Source organism: Triturus cristatus, chromosome 5_2, assembly GCF_964204655.1.
Source record: "Triturus cristatus chromosome 5_2, aTriCri1.1, whole genome shotgun sequence".
In the NCBI taxonomy this organism is placed as follows: domain Eukaryota; kingdom Metazoa; phylum Chordata; class Amphibia; order Caudata; family Salamandridae; genus Triturus; species Triturus cristatus.
This window is the reverse complement of record NC_140588.1, coordinates 576,361,227-576,374,782: the sequence shown is the minus strand read 5'-3', so window position 1 is coordinate 576,374,782 and position 13,556 is coordinate 576,361,227. Positions and strand designations below refer to the sequence as shown.

General features: G+C 53.4%; 9 non-coding genes across 9 annotated transcripts; 2 read left to right on the top strand and 7 right to left on the bottom strand.

The window, feature by feature from the left end:
• Positions 1–115: 115 nt before the first annotated feature.
• TRNAL-UAA (transfer RNA leucine (anticodon UAA)) lies at positions 116–198 on the bottom strand. The gene has a single exon. It is a non-coding gene; the product is annotated as a tRNA-Leu (tRNA).
• A 2,131-nt stretch (positions 199–2,329) lies between these two features.
• TRNAL-UAA (transfer RNA leucine (anticodon UAA)) lies at positions 2,330–2,412 on the bottom strand. Its single transcript has one exon. It is a non-coding gene; the product is annotated as a tRNA-Leu (tRNA).
• Positions 2,413–4,555: 2,143 nt separating this feature from the next.
• On the bottom strand, positions 4,556–4,638 carry TRNAL-UAA (transfer RNA leucine (anticodon UAA)). Its single transcript has one exon. It is a non-coding gene; the product is annotated as a tRNA-Leu (tRNA).
• A 939-nt stretch (positions 4,639–5,577) lies between these two features.
• Positions 5,578–5,649, top strand: TRNAE-CUC (transfer RNA glutamic acid (anticodon CUC)). Its single transcript has one exon. It is a non-coding gene; the product is annotated as a tRNA-Glu (tRNA).
• Positions 5,650–6,775: 1,126 nt separating this feature from the next.
• Positions 6,776–6,858, bottom strand: TRNAL-UAA (transfer RNA leucine (anticodon UAA)). The gene has a single exon. It is a non-coding gene; the product is annotated as a tRNA-Leu (tRNA).
• A 945-nt stretch (positions 6,859–7,803) lies between these two features.
• On the top strand, positions 7,804–7,875 carry TRNAE-CUC (transfer RNA glutamic acid (anticodon CUC)). Its single transcript has one exon. It is a non-coding gene; the product is annotated as a tRNA-Glu (tRNA).
• A 1,126-nt stretch (positions 7,876–9,001) lies between these two features.
• TRNAL-UAA (transfer RNA leucine (anticodon UAA)) lies at positions 9,002–9,084 on the bottom strand. The gene has a single exon. It is a non-coding gene; the product is annotated as a tRNA-Leu (tRNA).
• A 2,143-nt stretch (positions 9,085–11,227) lies between these two features.
• Positions 11,228–11,310, bottom strand: TRNAL-UAA (transfer RNA leucine (anticodon UAA)). Its single transcript has one exon. It is a non-coding gene; the product is annotated as a tRNA-Leu (tRNA).
• A 2,131-nt stretch (positions 11,311–13,441) lies between these two features.
• Positions 13,442–13,524, bottom strand: TRNAL-UAA (transfer RNA leucine (anticodon UAA)). The gene has a single exon. It is a non-coding gene; the product is annotated as a tRNA-Leu (tRNA).
• Positions 13,525–13,556: the final 32 nt, after the last annotated feature.

Genomic DNA, 13,556 nt, shown 5'->3' with positions numbered 1-13,556 from the left:
CACAGCTGAGACGTGAATTGGGACTGTTAAGGAAGGGCACTGGGAGGGTGAGGAGGGCAGAGGAAAATGCTTTAAAAAAGCATCTGCAAGTTCCTACACACCCGCTGAAAACCCATACCAGGGATGGGGCTCGAACCCATGCGGACAACTGTCCATTGGATCTTAAGTCCAACGCCTTAACCACTCGGCCACCCTGGTGAGACCCTAGGCCCTGCCTTACTCAGCTCCCTTTTCATGCTGGCTGCTCCAGCGCAGGCTGTCCAGCAAGAGGTGATTGCAGAGTAAAAAGGCTTTTGCAGGAGGATAAAGGTAATTGCTTATGACAAACACACTGTGTGACACCTAACTTTTCCCCACTCGTACTTTATGGGCAATCTATACAGTGGAGTTAGCTTAGTCACAATAAGGAAGTGAGCAAGGCAGGCTCATAAGAGCATCTCCTCCCTGGTGGTCTAGTGGCTAGGATTCGGCGCTTTCACCGCCGCGGCCCGGGTTCGATTCCCGGTCAGGGAAGATCCCTCGTAGACGTGCGTAATTTGTCCACGCAGCTCAGCTTTTTTTAATCGAACGTCCTTAAAAAGGCACCCTGACCTATAGACGAAAGCAGAGGAAAGGGGCTGGGTCCCCTGTGTCCCAGGTTGCTTTGCTCCCATTGCCCTCAGCCACCTTCATGCGCACGCAGTCCCCCACCCAGTCAGGTGCTCTATGTGGGCGTAAAGTGCAGTACCAGCTCATCAGAAAGGTAAATTGCTGGAAAACCCGGCTGCGATGTATACATCTACTTTGGAGCACTCTTCTCCCTTGCACTCTTGAATCGGTCATTCGCAATGTATTCTTCCAGCAAGCTGAATAACGAGGTAGGTGTGAGAAGGTGTACCAGCTGTCTTTGAGCTATCAGCGGCCACTAGGTGTCCCTCTTGTGATTTCCCGGGGATCCCGATTGTACAGGAATTCGTCGGTTCAGTAGCACGGGGGAGGGGATGGCCTGTGCTTGGAAGTGACAAACAGTCTGGTGGAATCATGAGTGTTTTTTCAAGTTCTGATTCATATTCGCTGTAGAATAAAATATGCTTTCAGCCCCCATGAGCTTTGTCACTAGGAGAGCAGTGTAGGAACTTTTGCTGTATGGCTGTGGGTTCCCTGGTGGTCTAGTGGTTAGGATTCTGCGCTCTCACCGCCGCGGCCCGGGTTCGATTCCCGGTCAGGGAACAGTCCTTCTTCTGCCCTTGAATGCTTTTCCTTCCCGCAGGTCAGGGCTTCTCAAAATGAATTTGCTTTTCTGACAAACAGTTTGCCTAGCATCCCGCAATCTGGCTCCTAATTTGATTTTCGCAAGGTTCCCTTTGAGTTGCTTTCCTCGGCGGGAGGAAAATCTCTTGTGCAAGGCTCTTGAGGAAGTGAGATTCTGTATTCCGAGGTGCGCTTCTTTTCGTAGGCTTCTGACCACATGGTGTGCGGCAGGAAGTCATCTTTGACAGGGCCGCAGGCTTTGTCTCCAAATGGCATCCCGGACCCACTGCAACCCACCTTTTTGCTGAAATGGAAGTCTGGTTCAGGGTAAGAAAAAGCTGAGCTGCACGTACCGAAAGCAGCAGAGCCCAGCGGCGGAGAGGGTGTGGCCAGGGCTGTCTGATTTGCATAGTGACCAGTGGCATCTTGGGAATGTACAGGCTTTGGAGCCTAACGGGTGCTGCAGGGGTCTGCCTGGCCGGAGAAATGCCTGTCTGGCGCTCCCCTCAGGACACACGTGTCTTCCGTTCGAGCATGGAGGGTGAGGGACATGGGTCACCCTCATATACAGGGGTGTGGGCATGGGCAGGATGGGGCGTGGGGGACCCGTCAGGGCATTGCCCGTTTGGAAGCCCGTTCGGAAGGCAAGAGGAGGCGGAGGTGGGAATCTCTGCTCAATTTTTTCCCGAGGCCTGGGGACAAGCCTTTGCACATTTGATCCTGCCGGGCCTGCATCAGCAGATCCTGCTCCGATGGCAAGGGAGAGCCTGCAGGTGTAAATCAAAGAAAGGGGAGAAATCCGCAAGAGGCGGGTTAACAAATTCCAGTGGCAGGCCCATGTTCCCCAGGAAGCAAGTACTTCCTCCTGCTCCCTTCAGTGGGAAAAGACATAGGAGGTGTATTTCTCTAAGCAGGGGCTCTGCGTAGGTGGCACTGCATTGCTTTGGGAAGCATCCATGCTAAGTGCAGAGTAGCAGCAGACCCCACAGCTGAGACGTGAATTGGGACTGTTAAGGAAGGGCACTGGGAGGGTGAGGAGGGCAGAGGAAAATGCTTTACAAAAGCATCTGCAAGTTCCTACACACCCGCTGAAAACCCATACCAGGGATGGGGCTCGAACCCATGCGGACAACTGTCCATTGGATCTTAAGTCCAACGCCTTAACCACTCGGCCACCCTGGTGAGACCCTAGGCCCTGCCTTACTCAGCTCCCTTTTCATGCTGGCTGCTCCAGCGCAGGCTGTCCAGCAAGAGGTGATTGCAGAGTAAAAAGGCTTTTGCAGGAGGATAAAGGTAATTGCTTATGACAAACACACTGTGTGACACCTAACTTTTCCCCACTCGTACTTTATGGGCAATCTATACAGTGGAGTTAGCTTAGTCACAATAAGGAAGTGAGCAAGGCAGGCTCACAAGAGCATCTCCTCCCTGGTGGTCTAGTGGCTAGGATTTGGCGCTTTCACCGCCGCGGCCCGGGTTCGATTCCCGGTCAGGGAAGATCTCTCTAAGACGTAGACGTGCGTAATTTGTCCACGCAGCTCAGCTTTTTTTAATCGAAGGTCCTTAAAAAGGCACCCCGACCTATAGACGAAAGCAGAGGAAAGGGGCTGGGTCCCCTGTGTCCCAGGTTGCTTTGCTCCCATTGCCCTCAGCCACCTTCATGCGCACGCAGTCCCCCACCCAGTCAGGTGCTCTATGTGGGCGTAAAGTGCAGTACCAGCTCATCAGAAAGGTAAATTGCTGGAAAACCCGGCTGCGATGTATACATCTACTTTGGAGCACTCTTCTCCCTTGCACTCTTGAATCGGTCATTCGCAATGTATTCTTCCAGCAAGCTGAATAACGAGGTAGGTGTGAGAAGGTGTACCAGCTGTCTTTGAGCTATCAGCGGCCACTAGGTGTCCCTCTTGTGATTTCCCGGGGATCCCGATTGTACAGGAATTCGTCGGTTCAGTAGCACGGGGGAGGGGATGGCCTGTGCTTGGAAGTGACAAACAGTCTGGTGGAATCATGAGTGTTTTTTCAAGTTCTGATTCATATTCGCTGTAGAATAAAATATGCTTTCAGCCCCCATGAGCTTTGTCACTAGGAGAGCAGTGTAGGAACTTTTGCAGTATGGCTGTGGGTTCCCTGGTGGTCTAGTGGTTAGGATTCGGCGCTCTCACCACCGCGGCCTGGGTTCGATTCCCGGTCAGGGAACAGTCCTTCTTCTGCCCTTGAATGCTTTTCCTTCCCGCAGGTCAGGGCTTCTCAAAATGAATTTGCTTTTCTGACAAACAGTTTGCCTAGCATCCCGCAATCTGGCTCCTAATTTGATTTTCGCAAGGTTCCCTTTGAGTTGCTTTCCTCGGCGGGAGGAAAATCTCTTGTGCAAGGCTCTTGAGGAAGTGAGATTCTGTATTCCGAGGTGCGCTTCTTTTCGTAGGCTTCTGACCACATGGTGTGCGGCAGGAAGTCATCTTTGACAGGGCCGCAGGCTTTATCTCCAAATGGCATCCCGGACGCACTGCAACCCACCTTTTTGCTGAAACGGAAGTCTGGTTCAGGGTAATAGAAAGCTGAGCTGCACGTACCGAAAGCAGCAGAGCCCAGCGGCGGAGAGGGTGTGGCCAGGGCTGTCTGATTTGCATAGTGACCAGTGGCATCTTGGGAATGTACAGGCTTTGGAGCTTAACGGGTGCTGCAGGGGTCTGCCTGGCCGGAGAAATGCCTGTCTGGCGCTCCCCTCAGGACACACGTGTCTTCCGTTCGAGCATGGAGGGTGAGGGACATGGGTCACCCTCATATACAGGGGTGTGGGCATGGGCAGGATGGGGCGTGGGGGACCCGTCAGGGCATTGCCCGTTTGGAAGCCCGTTCGGAAGGCAAGAGGAGGCGGAGGCGGAGGCGGGAATCTCTGCTCAATTTTTTCCCGAGGCCTGGGGACAAGCCTTTGCACATTTGATCCAGCCGGGCCTGCATCAGCAGATCCTGCTCCGATGGCAAGGGAGAGCCTGCAGGTGTAAATCAAAGAAAGGGGAGAAATCCGCAAGAGGCGGGTTAACAAATTCCACTGGCAGGCCCATGTTCCCCAGGAAGCAAGTACTTCCTCCTGCTCCCTTCAGTGGGAAAAGACATAGGAGGTGTATTTCTCTAAGCAGGGGCTCTGCGTAGGTGGCACTGCATTGCTTTGGGAAGCATCCATGCTAAGTGCAGAGTAGCAGCAGACCCCACAGCTGAGACGTGAATTGGGACTGTTAAGGAAGGGCACTGGGAGGGTGAGGAGGGCAGAGGAAAATGCTTTACAAAAGCATCTGCAAGTTCCTACACACCCGCTGAAAACCCATACCAGGGATGGGGCTCGAACCCATGCGGACAACTGTCCATTGGATCTTAAGTCCAACGCCTTAACCACTCGGCCACCCTGGTGAGACCCTAGGCCCTGCCTTACTCAGCTCCCTTTTCATGCTGGCTGCTCCAGCGCAGGCTGTCCAGCAAGAGGTGATTGCAGAGTAAAAAGGCTTTTGCAGGAGGATAAAGGTAATTGCTTATGACAAACACACTGTGTGACACCTAACTTTTCCCCACTCGTACTTTATGGGCAATCTATACAGTGGAGTTAGCTTAGTCACAATAAGGAAGTGAGCAAGGCAGGCTCACAAGAGCATCTCCTCCCTGGTGGTCTAGTGGCTAGGATTCGGCGCTTTCACCGCCGCGGCCCGGGTTCGATTCCCGGTCAGGGAAGATCCCTCGTAGACGTGCGTAATTTGTCCACGCAGCTCAGCTTTTTTTAATCGAAGGTCCTTAAAAAGGCACCCTGACCTATAGACGAAAGCAGAGGAAAGGGGCTGGGTCCCCTGTGTCCCAGGTTGCTTTGCTCCCATTGCCCTCAGCCACCTTCATGCGCACGCAGTCCCCCACCCAGTCAGGTGCTCTATGTGGGCGTAAAGTGCAGTACCAGCTCATCAGAAAGGTAAATTGCTGGAAAACCCGGCTGCGATGTATACATCTACTTTGGAGCACTCTTCTCCCTTGCACTCTTGAATCGGTCATTCGCAATGTATTCTTCCAGCAAGCTGAATAACGAGGTAGGTGTGAGAAGGTGTACCAGCTGTCTTTGAGCTATCAGCGGCCACTAGGTGTCCCTCTTGTGATTTCCCGGGGATCCCGATTGTACAGGAATTCGTCGGTTCAGTAGCACGGGGGAGGGGATGGCCTGTGCTTGGAAGTGACAAACAGTCTGGTGGAATCATGAGTGTTTTTTCAAGTTCTGATTCATATTCGCTGTAGAATAAAATATGCTTTCAGCCCCCATGAGCTTTGTCACTAGGAGAGCAGTGTAGGAACTTTTGCTGTATGGCTGTGGGTTCCCTGGTGGTCTAGTGGTTAGGATTCGGCGCTCTCACCGCCGCGGCCCGGGTTCGATTCCCGGTCAGGGAACAGTCCTTCTTCTGCCCTTGAATGCTTTTCCTTCCCGCAGGTCAGGGCTTCTCAAAATGAATTTGCTTTTCTGACAAACAGTTTGCCTAGCATCCCGCAATCTGGCTCCTAATTTGATTTTCGCAAGGTTCCCTTTGAGTTGCTTTCCTCGGCGGGAGGAAAATCTCTTGTGCAAGGCTCTTGAGGAAGTGAGATTCTGTATTCCGAGGTGCGCTTCTTTTCGTAGGCTTCTGACCACATGGTGTGCGGCAGGAAGTCATCTTTGACAGGGCCGCAGGCTTTGTCTCCAAATGGCATCCCGGACCCACTGCAACCCACCTTTTTGCTGAAACGGAAGTCTGGTTCAGGGTAAGAAAAAGCTGAGCTGCACGTACCGAAAGCAGCAGAGCCCAGCGGCGGAGAGGGTGTGGCCAGGGCTGTCTGATTTGCATAGTGACCAGTGGCATCTTGGGAATGTACAGGCTTTGGAGCCTAACGGGTGCTGCAGGGGTCTGCCTGGCCGGAGAAATGCCTGTCTGGCGCTCCCCTCAGGACACACGTGTCTTCCGTTCGAGCATGGAGGGTGAGGGACATGGGTCACCCTCATATACAGGGGTGTGGGCATGGGCAGGATGGGGCGTGGGGGACCCGTCAGGGCATTGCCCGTTTGGAAGCCCGTTCGGAAGGCAAGAGGAGGCGGAGGCGGAGGCGGGAATCTCTGCTCAATTTTTTCCCGAGGCCTGGGGACAAGCCTTTGCACATTTGATCCAGCCGGGCCTGCATCAGCAGATCCTGCTCCGATGGCAAGGGAGAGCCTGCAGGTGTAAATCAAAGAAAGGGGAGAAATCCGCAAGAGGCGGGTTAACAAATTCCAGTGGCAGGCCCATGTTCCCCAGGAAGCAAGTACTTCCTCCTGCTCCCTTCAGTGGGAAAAGACATAGGAGGTGTATTTCTCTAAGCAGGGGCTCTGCGTAGGTGGCACTGCATTGCTTTGGGAAGCATCCATGCTAAGTGCAGAGTAGCAGCAGACCCCACAGCTGAGACGTGAATTGGGACTGTTAAGGAAGGGCACTGGGAGGGTGAGGAGGGCAGAGGAAAATGCTTTAAAAAAGCATCTGCAAGTTCCTACACACCCGCTGAAAACCCATACCAGGGATGGGGCTCGAACCCATGCGGACAACTGTCCATTGGATCTTAAGTCCAACGCCTTAACCACTCGGCCACCCTGGTGAGACCCTAGGCCCTGCCTAACTCAGCTCCCTTTTCATGCTGGCTGCTCCAGCGCAGGCTGTCCAGCAAGAGGTGATTGCAGAGTAAAAAGGCTTTTGCAGGAGGATAAAGGTAATTGCTTATGACAAACACACTGTGTGACACCTAACTTTTCCCCACTCGTACTTTATGGGCAATCTATACAGTGGAGTTAGCTTAGTCACAATAAGGAAGTGAGCAAGGCAGGCTCACAAGAGCATCTCCTCCCTGGTGGTCAAGTGGCTAGGATTCGGCGCTTTCACCGCCGCGGCCCGGGTTCGATTCCCGGTCAGGGAAGATCCCTCTAAGACGTAGACGTGCGTAATTTGTCCACGCAGCTCAGCTTTTTTTAATCGAAGGTCCTTAAAAAGGCACCCCGACCTATAGACGAAAGCAGAGGAAAGGGGCTGGGTCCCCTGTGTCCCAGGTTGCTTTGCTCCCATTGCCCTCAGCCACCTTCATGCGCACGCAGTCCCCCACCCAGTCAGGTGCTCTATGTGGGCGTAAAGTGCAGTACCAGCTCATCAGAAAGGTAAATTGCTGGAAAACCCGGCTGCGATGTATACATCTACTTTGGAGCACTCTTCTCCCTTGCACTCTTGAATCGGTCATTCGCAATGTATTCTTCCAGCAAGCTGAATAACGAGGTAGGTGTGAGAAGGTGTACCAGCTGTCTTTGAGCTATCAGCGGCCACTAGGTGTCCCTCTTGTGATTTCCCGGGGATCCCGATTGTACAGGAATTCGTCGGTTCAGTAGCACGGGGGAGGGGATGGCCTGTGCTTGGAAGTGACAAACAGTCTGGTGGAATCATGAGTGTTTTTTCAAGTTCTGATTCATATTCGCTGTAGAATAAAATATGCTTTCAGCCCCCATGAGCTTTGTCACTAGGAGAGCAGTGTAGGAACTTTTGCTGTATGGCTGTGGGTTCCCTGGTGGTCTAGTGGTTAGGATTCGGCGCTCTCACCGCCGCGGCCCGGGTTCGATTCCCGGTCAGGGAACAGTCCTTCTTCTGCCCTTGAATGCTTTTCCTTCCCGCAGGTCAGGGCTTCTCAAAATGAATTTGCTTTTCTGACAAACAGTTTGCCTAGCATCCCGCAATCTGGCTCCTAATTTGATTTTCGCAAGGTTCCCTTTGAGTTGCTTTCCTCGGCGGGAGGAAAATCTCTTGTGCAAGGCTCTTGAGGAAGTGAGATTCTGTATTCCGAGGTGCGCTTCTTTTCGTAGGCTTCTGACCACATGGTGTGCGGCAGGAAGTCATCTTTGACAGGGCCGCAGGCTTTGTCTCCAAATGGCATCCCGGACCCACTGCAACCCACCTTTTTGCTGAAACGGAAGTCTGGTTCAGGGTAAGAAAAAGCTGAGCTGCACGTACCGAAAGCAGCAGAGCCCAGCGGCGGAGAGTGTGTGGCCAGGGCTGTCTGATTTGCATAGTGACCAGTGGCATCTTGGGAATGTACAGGCTTTGGAGCCTAACGGGTGCTGCAGGGGTCTGCCTGGCCGGAGAAATGCCTGTCTGGCGCTCCCCTCAGGACACACGTGTCTTCCGTTCGAGCATGGAGGGTGAGGGACATGGGTCACCCTCATATACAGGGGTGTGGGCATGGGCAGGATGGGGCGTGGGGGACCCGTCAGGGCATTGCCCGTTTGGAAGCCCGTTTGGAAGGCAAGAGGAGGCGGAGGCGGAGGCGGGAATCTCTGCTCAATTTTTTCCCGAGGCCTGGGGACAAGCCTTTGCACATTTGATCCAGCCGGGCCTGCATCAGCAGATCCTGCTCCGATGGCAAGGGAGAGCCTGCAGGTGTAAATCAAAGAAAGGGGAGAAATCCGCAAGAGGCGGGTTAACAAATTCCAGTGGCAGGCCCATGTTCCCCAGGAAGCAAGTACTTCCTCCTGCTCCCTTCAGTGGGAAAAGACATAGGAGGTGTATTTCTCTAAGCAGGGGCTCTGCGTAGGTGGCACTGCATTGCTTTGGGAAGCATCCATGCTAAGTGCAGAGTAGCAGCAGACCCAACAGCTGAGACGTGAATTGGGACTGTTAAGGAAGGGCACTGGGAGGGTGAGGAGGGCAGAGGAAAATGCTTTAAAAAAGCATCTGCAAGTTCCTACACACCCGCTGAAAACCCATACCAGGGATGGGGCTCGAACCCATGCGGACAACTGTCCATTGGATCTTAAGTCCAACGCCTTAACCACTCGGCCACCCTGGTGAGACCCTAGGCCCTGCCTTACTCAGCTCCCTTTTCATGCTGGCTGCTCCAGCGCAGGCTGTCCAGCAAGAGGTGATTGCAGAGTAAAAAGGCTTTTGCAGGAGGATAAAGGTAATTGCTTATGACAAACACACTGTGTGACACCTAACTTTTCCCCACTCGTACTTTATGGGCAATCTATACAGTGGAGTTAGCTTAGTCACAATAAGGAAGTGAGCAAGGCAGGCTCACAAGAGCATCTCCTCCCTGGTGGTCTAGTGGCTAGGATTCGGCGCTTTCACCGCCGCGGCCCGGGTTCGATTCCTGGTCAGGGAAGATCCCTCTAAGACGTAGACGTGCGTAATTTGTCCACGCAGCTCAGCTTTTTTTAATCGAAGGTCCTTAAAAAGGCACCCCGACCTATAGACGAAAGCAGAGGAAAGGGGCTGGGTCCCCTGTGTCCCAGGTTGCTTTGCTCCCATTGCCCTCAGCCACCTTCATGCGCACGCAGTCCCCCACCCAGTCAGGTGCTCTATGTGGGCGTAAAGTGCAGTACCAGCTCATCAGAAAGGTAAATTGCTGGAAAACCCGGCTGCGATGTATACATCTACTTTGGAGCACTCTTCTCCCTTGCACTCTTGAATCGGTCATTCGCAATGTATTCTTCCAGCAAGCTGAATAACGAGGTAGGTGTGAGAAGGTGTACCAGCTGTCTTTGAGCTATCAGCGGCCACTAGGTGTCCCTCTTGTGATTTACCGGGGATCCCGATTGTACAGGAATTCGTCGGTTCAGTAGCACGGGGGAGGGGATGGCCTGTGCTTGGAAGTGACAAACAGTCTGGTGGAATCATGAGTGTTTTTTCAAGTTCTGATTCATATTCGCTGTAGAATAAAATATGCTTTCAGCCCCCATGAGCTTTGTCACTAGGAGAGCAGTGTAGGAACTTTTGCTGTATGGCTCTGGGTTCCCTGGTGGTCTAGTGGTTAGGATTCTGCGCTCTCACCGCCGCGGCCCGGGTTCGATTCCCGGTCAGGGAACAGTCCTTCTTCTGCCCTTGAATGCTTTTCCTTCCCGCAGGTCAGGGCTTCTCAAAATGAATTTGCTTTTCTGACAAACAGTTTGCCTAGCATCCCGCAATCTGGCTCCTAATTTGATTTTCGCAAGGTTCCCTTTGAGTTGCTTTCCTCGGCGGGAGGAAAATCTCTTGTGCAAGGCTCTTGAGGAAGTGAGATTCTGTATTCCGAGGTGCGCTTCTTTTCGTAGGCTTCTGACCACATGGTGTGCGGCAGGAAGTCATCTTTGACAGGGCCGCAGGCTTTATCTCCAAATGGCATCCCGGACGCACTGCAACCCACCTTTTTGCTGAAACGGAAGTCTGGTTCAGGGTAATAGAAAGCTGAGCTGCACGTACCGAAAGCAGCAGAGCCCAGCGGCGGAGAGGGTGTGGCCAGGGCTGTCTGATTTGCATAGTGACCAGTGGCATCTTGGGAATGTACAGGCTTTGGAGCTTAACGGGTGCTGCAGGGGTCTGCCTGGCCGGAGAAATGCCTGTCTGGCGCTCCCCTCAGGACACACGTGTCTTCCGTTCGAGCATGGAGGGTGAGGGACATGGGTCACCCTCATATACAGGGGTGTGGGCATGGGCAGGATGGGGCGTGGGGGACCCGTCAGGGCATTGCCCGTTTGGAAGCCCGTTCGGAAGGCAAGAGGAGGCGGAGGCGGAGGCGGGAATCTCTGCTCAATTTTTTCCCGAGGCCTGGGGACAAGCCTTTGCACATTTGATCCAGCCGGGCCTGCATCAGCAGATCCTGCTCCGATGGCAAGGGAGAGCCTGCAGGTGTAAATCAAAGAAAGGGGAGAAATCCGCAAGAGGCGGGTTAACAAATTCCAGTGGCAGGCCCATGTTCCCCAGGAAGCAAGTACTTCCTCCTGCTCCCTTCAGTGGGAAAAGACATAGGAGGTGTATTTCTCTAAGCAGGGGCTCTGCGTAGGTGGCACTGCATTGCTTTGGGAAGCATCCATGCTAAGTGCAGAGTAGCAGCAGACCCCACAGCTGAGACGTGAATTGGGACTGTTAAGGAAGGGCACTGGGAGGGTGAGGAGGGCAGAGGAAAATGCTTTAAAAAAGCATCTGCAAGTTCCTACACACCCGCTGAAAACCCATACCAGGGATGGGGCTCGAACCCATGCGGACAACTGTCCATTGGATCTTAAGTCCAACGCCTTAACCACTCGGCCACCCTGGTGAGACCCTAGGCCCTGCCTTACTCAGCTCCCTTTTCATGCTGGCTGCTCCAGCGCAGGCTGTCCAGCAAGAGGTGATTGCAGAGTAAAAAGGCTTTTGCAGGAGGATAAAGGTAATTGCTTATGACAAACACACTGTGTGACACCTAACTTTTCCCCACTCGTACTTTATGGGCAATCTATACAGTGGAGTTAGCTTAGTCACAATAAGGAAGTGAGCAAGGCAGGCTCATAAGAGCATCTCCTCCCTGGTGGTCTAGTGGCTAGGATTCGGCGCTTTCACCGCCGCGGCCCGGGTTCGATTCCCGGTCAGGGAAGATCCCTCGTAGACGTGCGTAATTTGTCCACGCAGCTCAGCTTTTTTTAATCGAACGTCCTTAAAAAGGCACCCTGACCTATAGACGAAAGCAGAGGAAAGGGGCTGGGTCCCCTGTGTCCCAGGTTGCTTTGCTCCCATTGCCCTCAGCCACCTTCATGCGCACGCAGTCCCCCACCCAGTCAGGTGCTCTATGTGGGCGTAAAGTGCAGTACCAGCTCATCAGAAAGGTAAATTGCTGGAAAACCCGGCTGCGATGTATACATCTACTTTGGAGCACTCTTCTCCCTTGCACTCTTGAATCGGTCATTCGCAATGTATTCTTCCAGCAAGCTGAATAACGAGGTAGGTGTGAGAAGGTGTACCAGCTGTCTTTGAGCTATCAGCGGCCACTAGGTGTCCCTCTTGTGATTTCCCGGGGATCCCGATTGTACAGGAATTCGTCGGTTCAGTAGCACGGGGGAGGGGATGGCCTGTGCTTGGAAGTGACAAACAGTCTGGTGGAATCATGAGTGTTTTTTCAAGTTCTGATTCATATTCGCTGTAGAATAAAATATGCTTTCAGCCCCCATGAGCTTTGTCACTAGGAGAGCAGTGTAGGAACTTTTGCTGTATGGCTGTGGGTTCCCTGGTGGTCTAGTGGTTAGGATTCTGCGCTCTCACCGCCGCGGCCCGGGTTCGATTCCCGGTCAGGGAACAGTCCTTCTTCTGCCCTTGAATGCTTTTCCTTCCCGCAGGTCAGGGCTTCTCAAAATGAATTTGCTTTTCTGACAAACAGTTTGCCTAGCATCCCGCAATCTGGCTCCTAATTTGATTTTCGCAAGGTTCCCTTTGAGTTGCTTTCCTCGGCGGGAGGAAAATCTCTTGTGCAAGGCTCTTGAGGAAGTGAGATTCTGTATTCCGAGGTGCGCTTCTTTTCGTAGGCTTCTGACCACATGGTGTGCGGCAGGAAGTCATCTTTGACAGGGCCGCAGGCTTTGTCTCCAAATGGCATCCCGGACCCACTGCAACCCACCTTTTTGCTGAAATGGAAGTCTGGTTCAGGGTAAGAAAAAGCTGAGCTGCACGTACCGAAAGCAGCAGAGCCCAGCGGCGGAGAGGGTGTGGCCAGGGCTGTCTGATTTGCATAGTGACCAGTGGCATCTTGGGAATGTACAGGCTTTGGAGCCTAACGGGTGCTGCAGGGGTCTGCCTGGCCGGAGAAATGCCTGTCTGGCGCTCCCCTCAGGACACACGTGTCTTCCGTTCGAGCATGGAGGGTGAGGGACATGGGTCACCCTCATATACAGGGGTGTGGGCATGGGCAGGATGGGGCGTGGGGGACCCGTCAGGGCATTGCCCGTTTGGAAGCCCGTTCGGAAGGCAAGAGGAGGCGGAGGTGGGAATCTCTGCTCAATTTTTTCCCGAGGCCTGGGGACAAGCCTTTGCACATTTGATCCTGCCGGGCCTGCATCAGCAGATCCTGCTCCGATGGCAAGGGAGAGCCTGCAGGTGTAAATCAAAGAAAGGGGAGAAATCCGCAAGAGGCGGGTTAACAAATTCCAGTGGCAGGCCCATGTTCCCCAGGAAGCAAGTACTTCCTCCTGCTCCCTTCAGTGGGAAAAGACATAGGAGGTGTATTTCTCTAAGCAGGGGCTCTGCGTAGGTGGCACTGCATTGCTTTGGGAAGCATCCATGCTAAGTGCAGAGTAGCAGCAGACCCCACAGCTGAGACGTGAATTGGGACTGTTAAGGAAGGGCACTGGGAGGGTGAGGAGGGCAGAGGAAAATGCTTTACAAAAGCATCTGCAAGTTCCTACACACCCGCTGAAAACCCATACCAGGGATGGGGCTCGAACCCATGCGGACAACTGTCCATTGGATCTTAAGTCCAACGCCTTAACCACTCGGCCACCCTGGTGAGACCCTAGGCCCTGCCTTACTCAGCTCCCT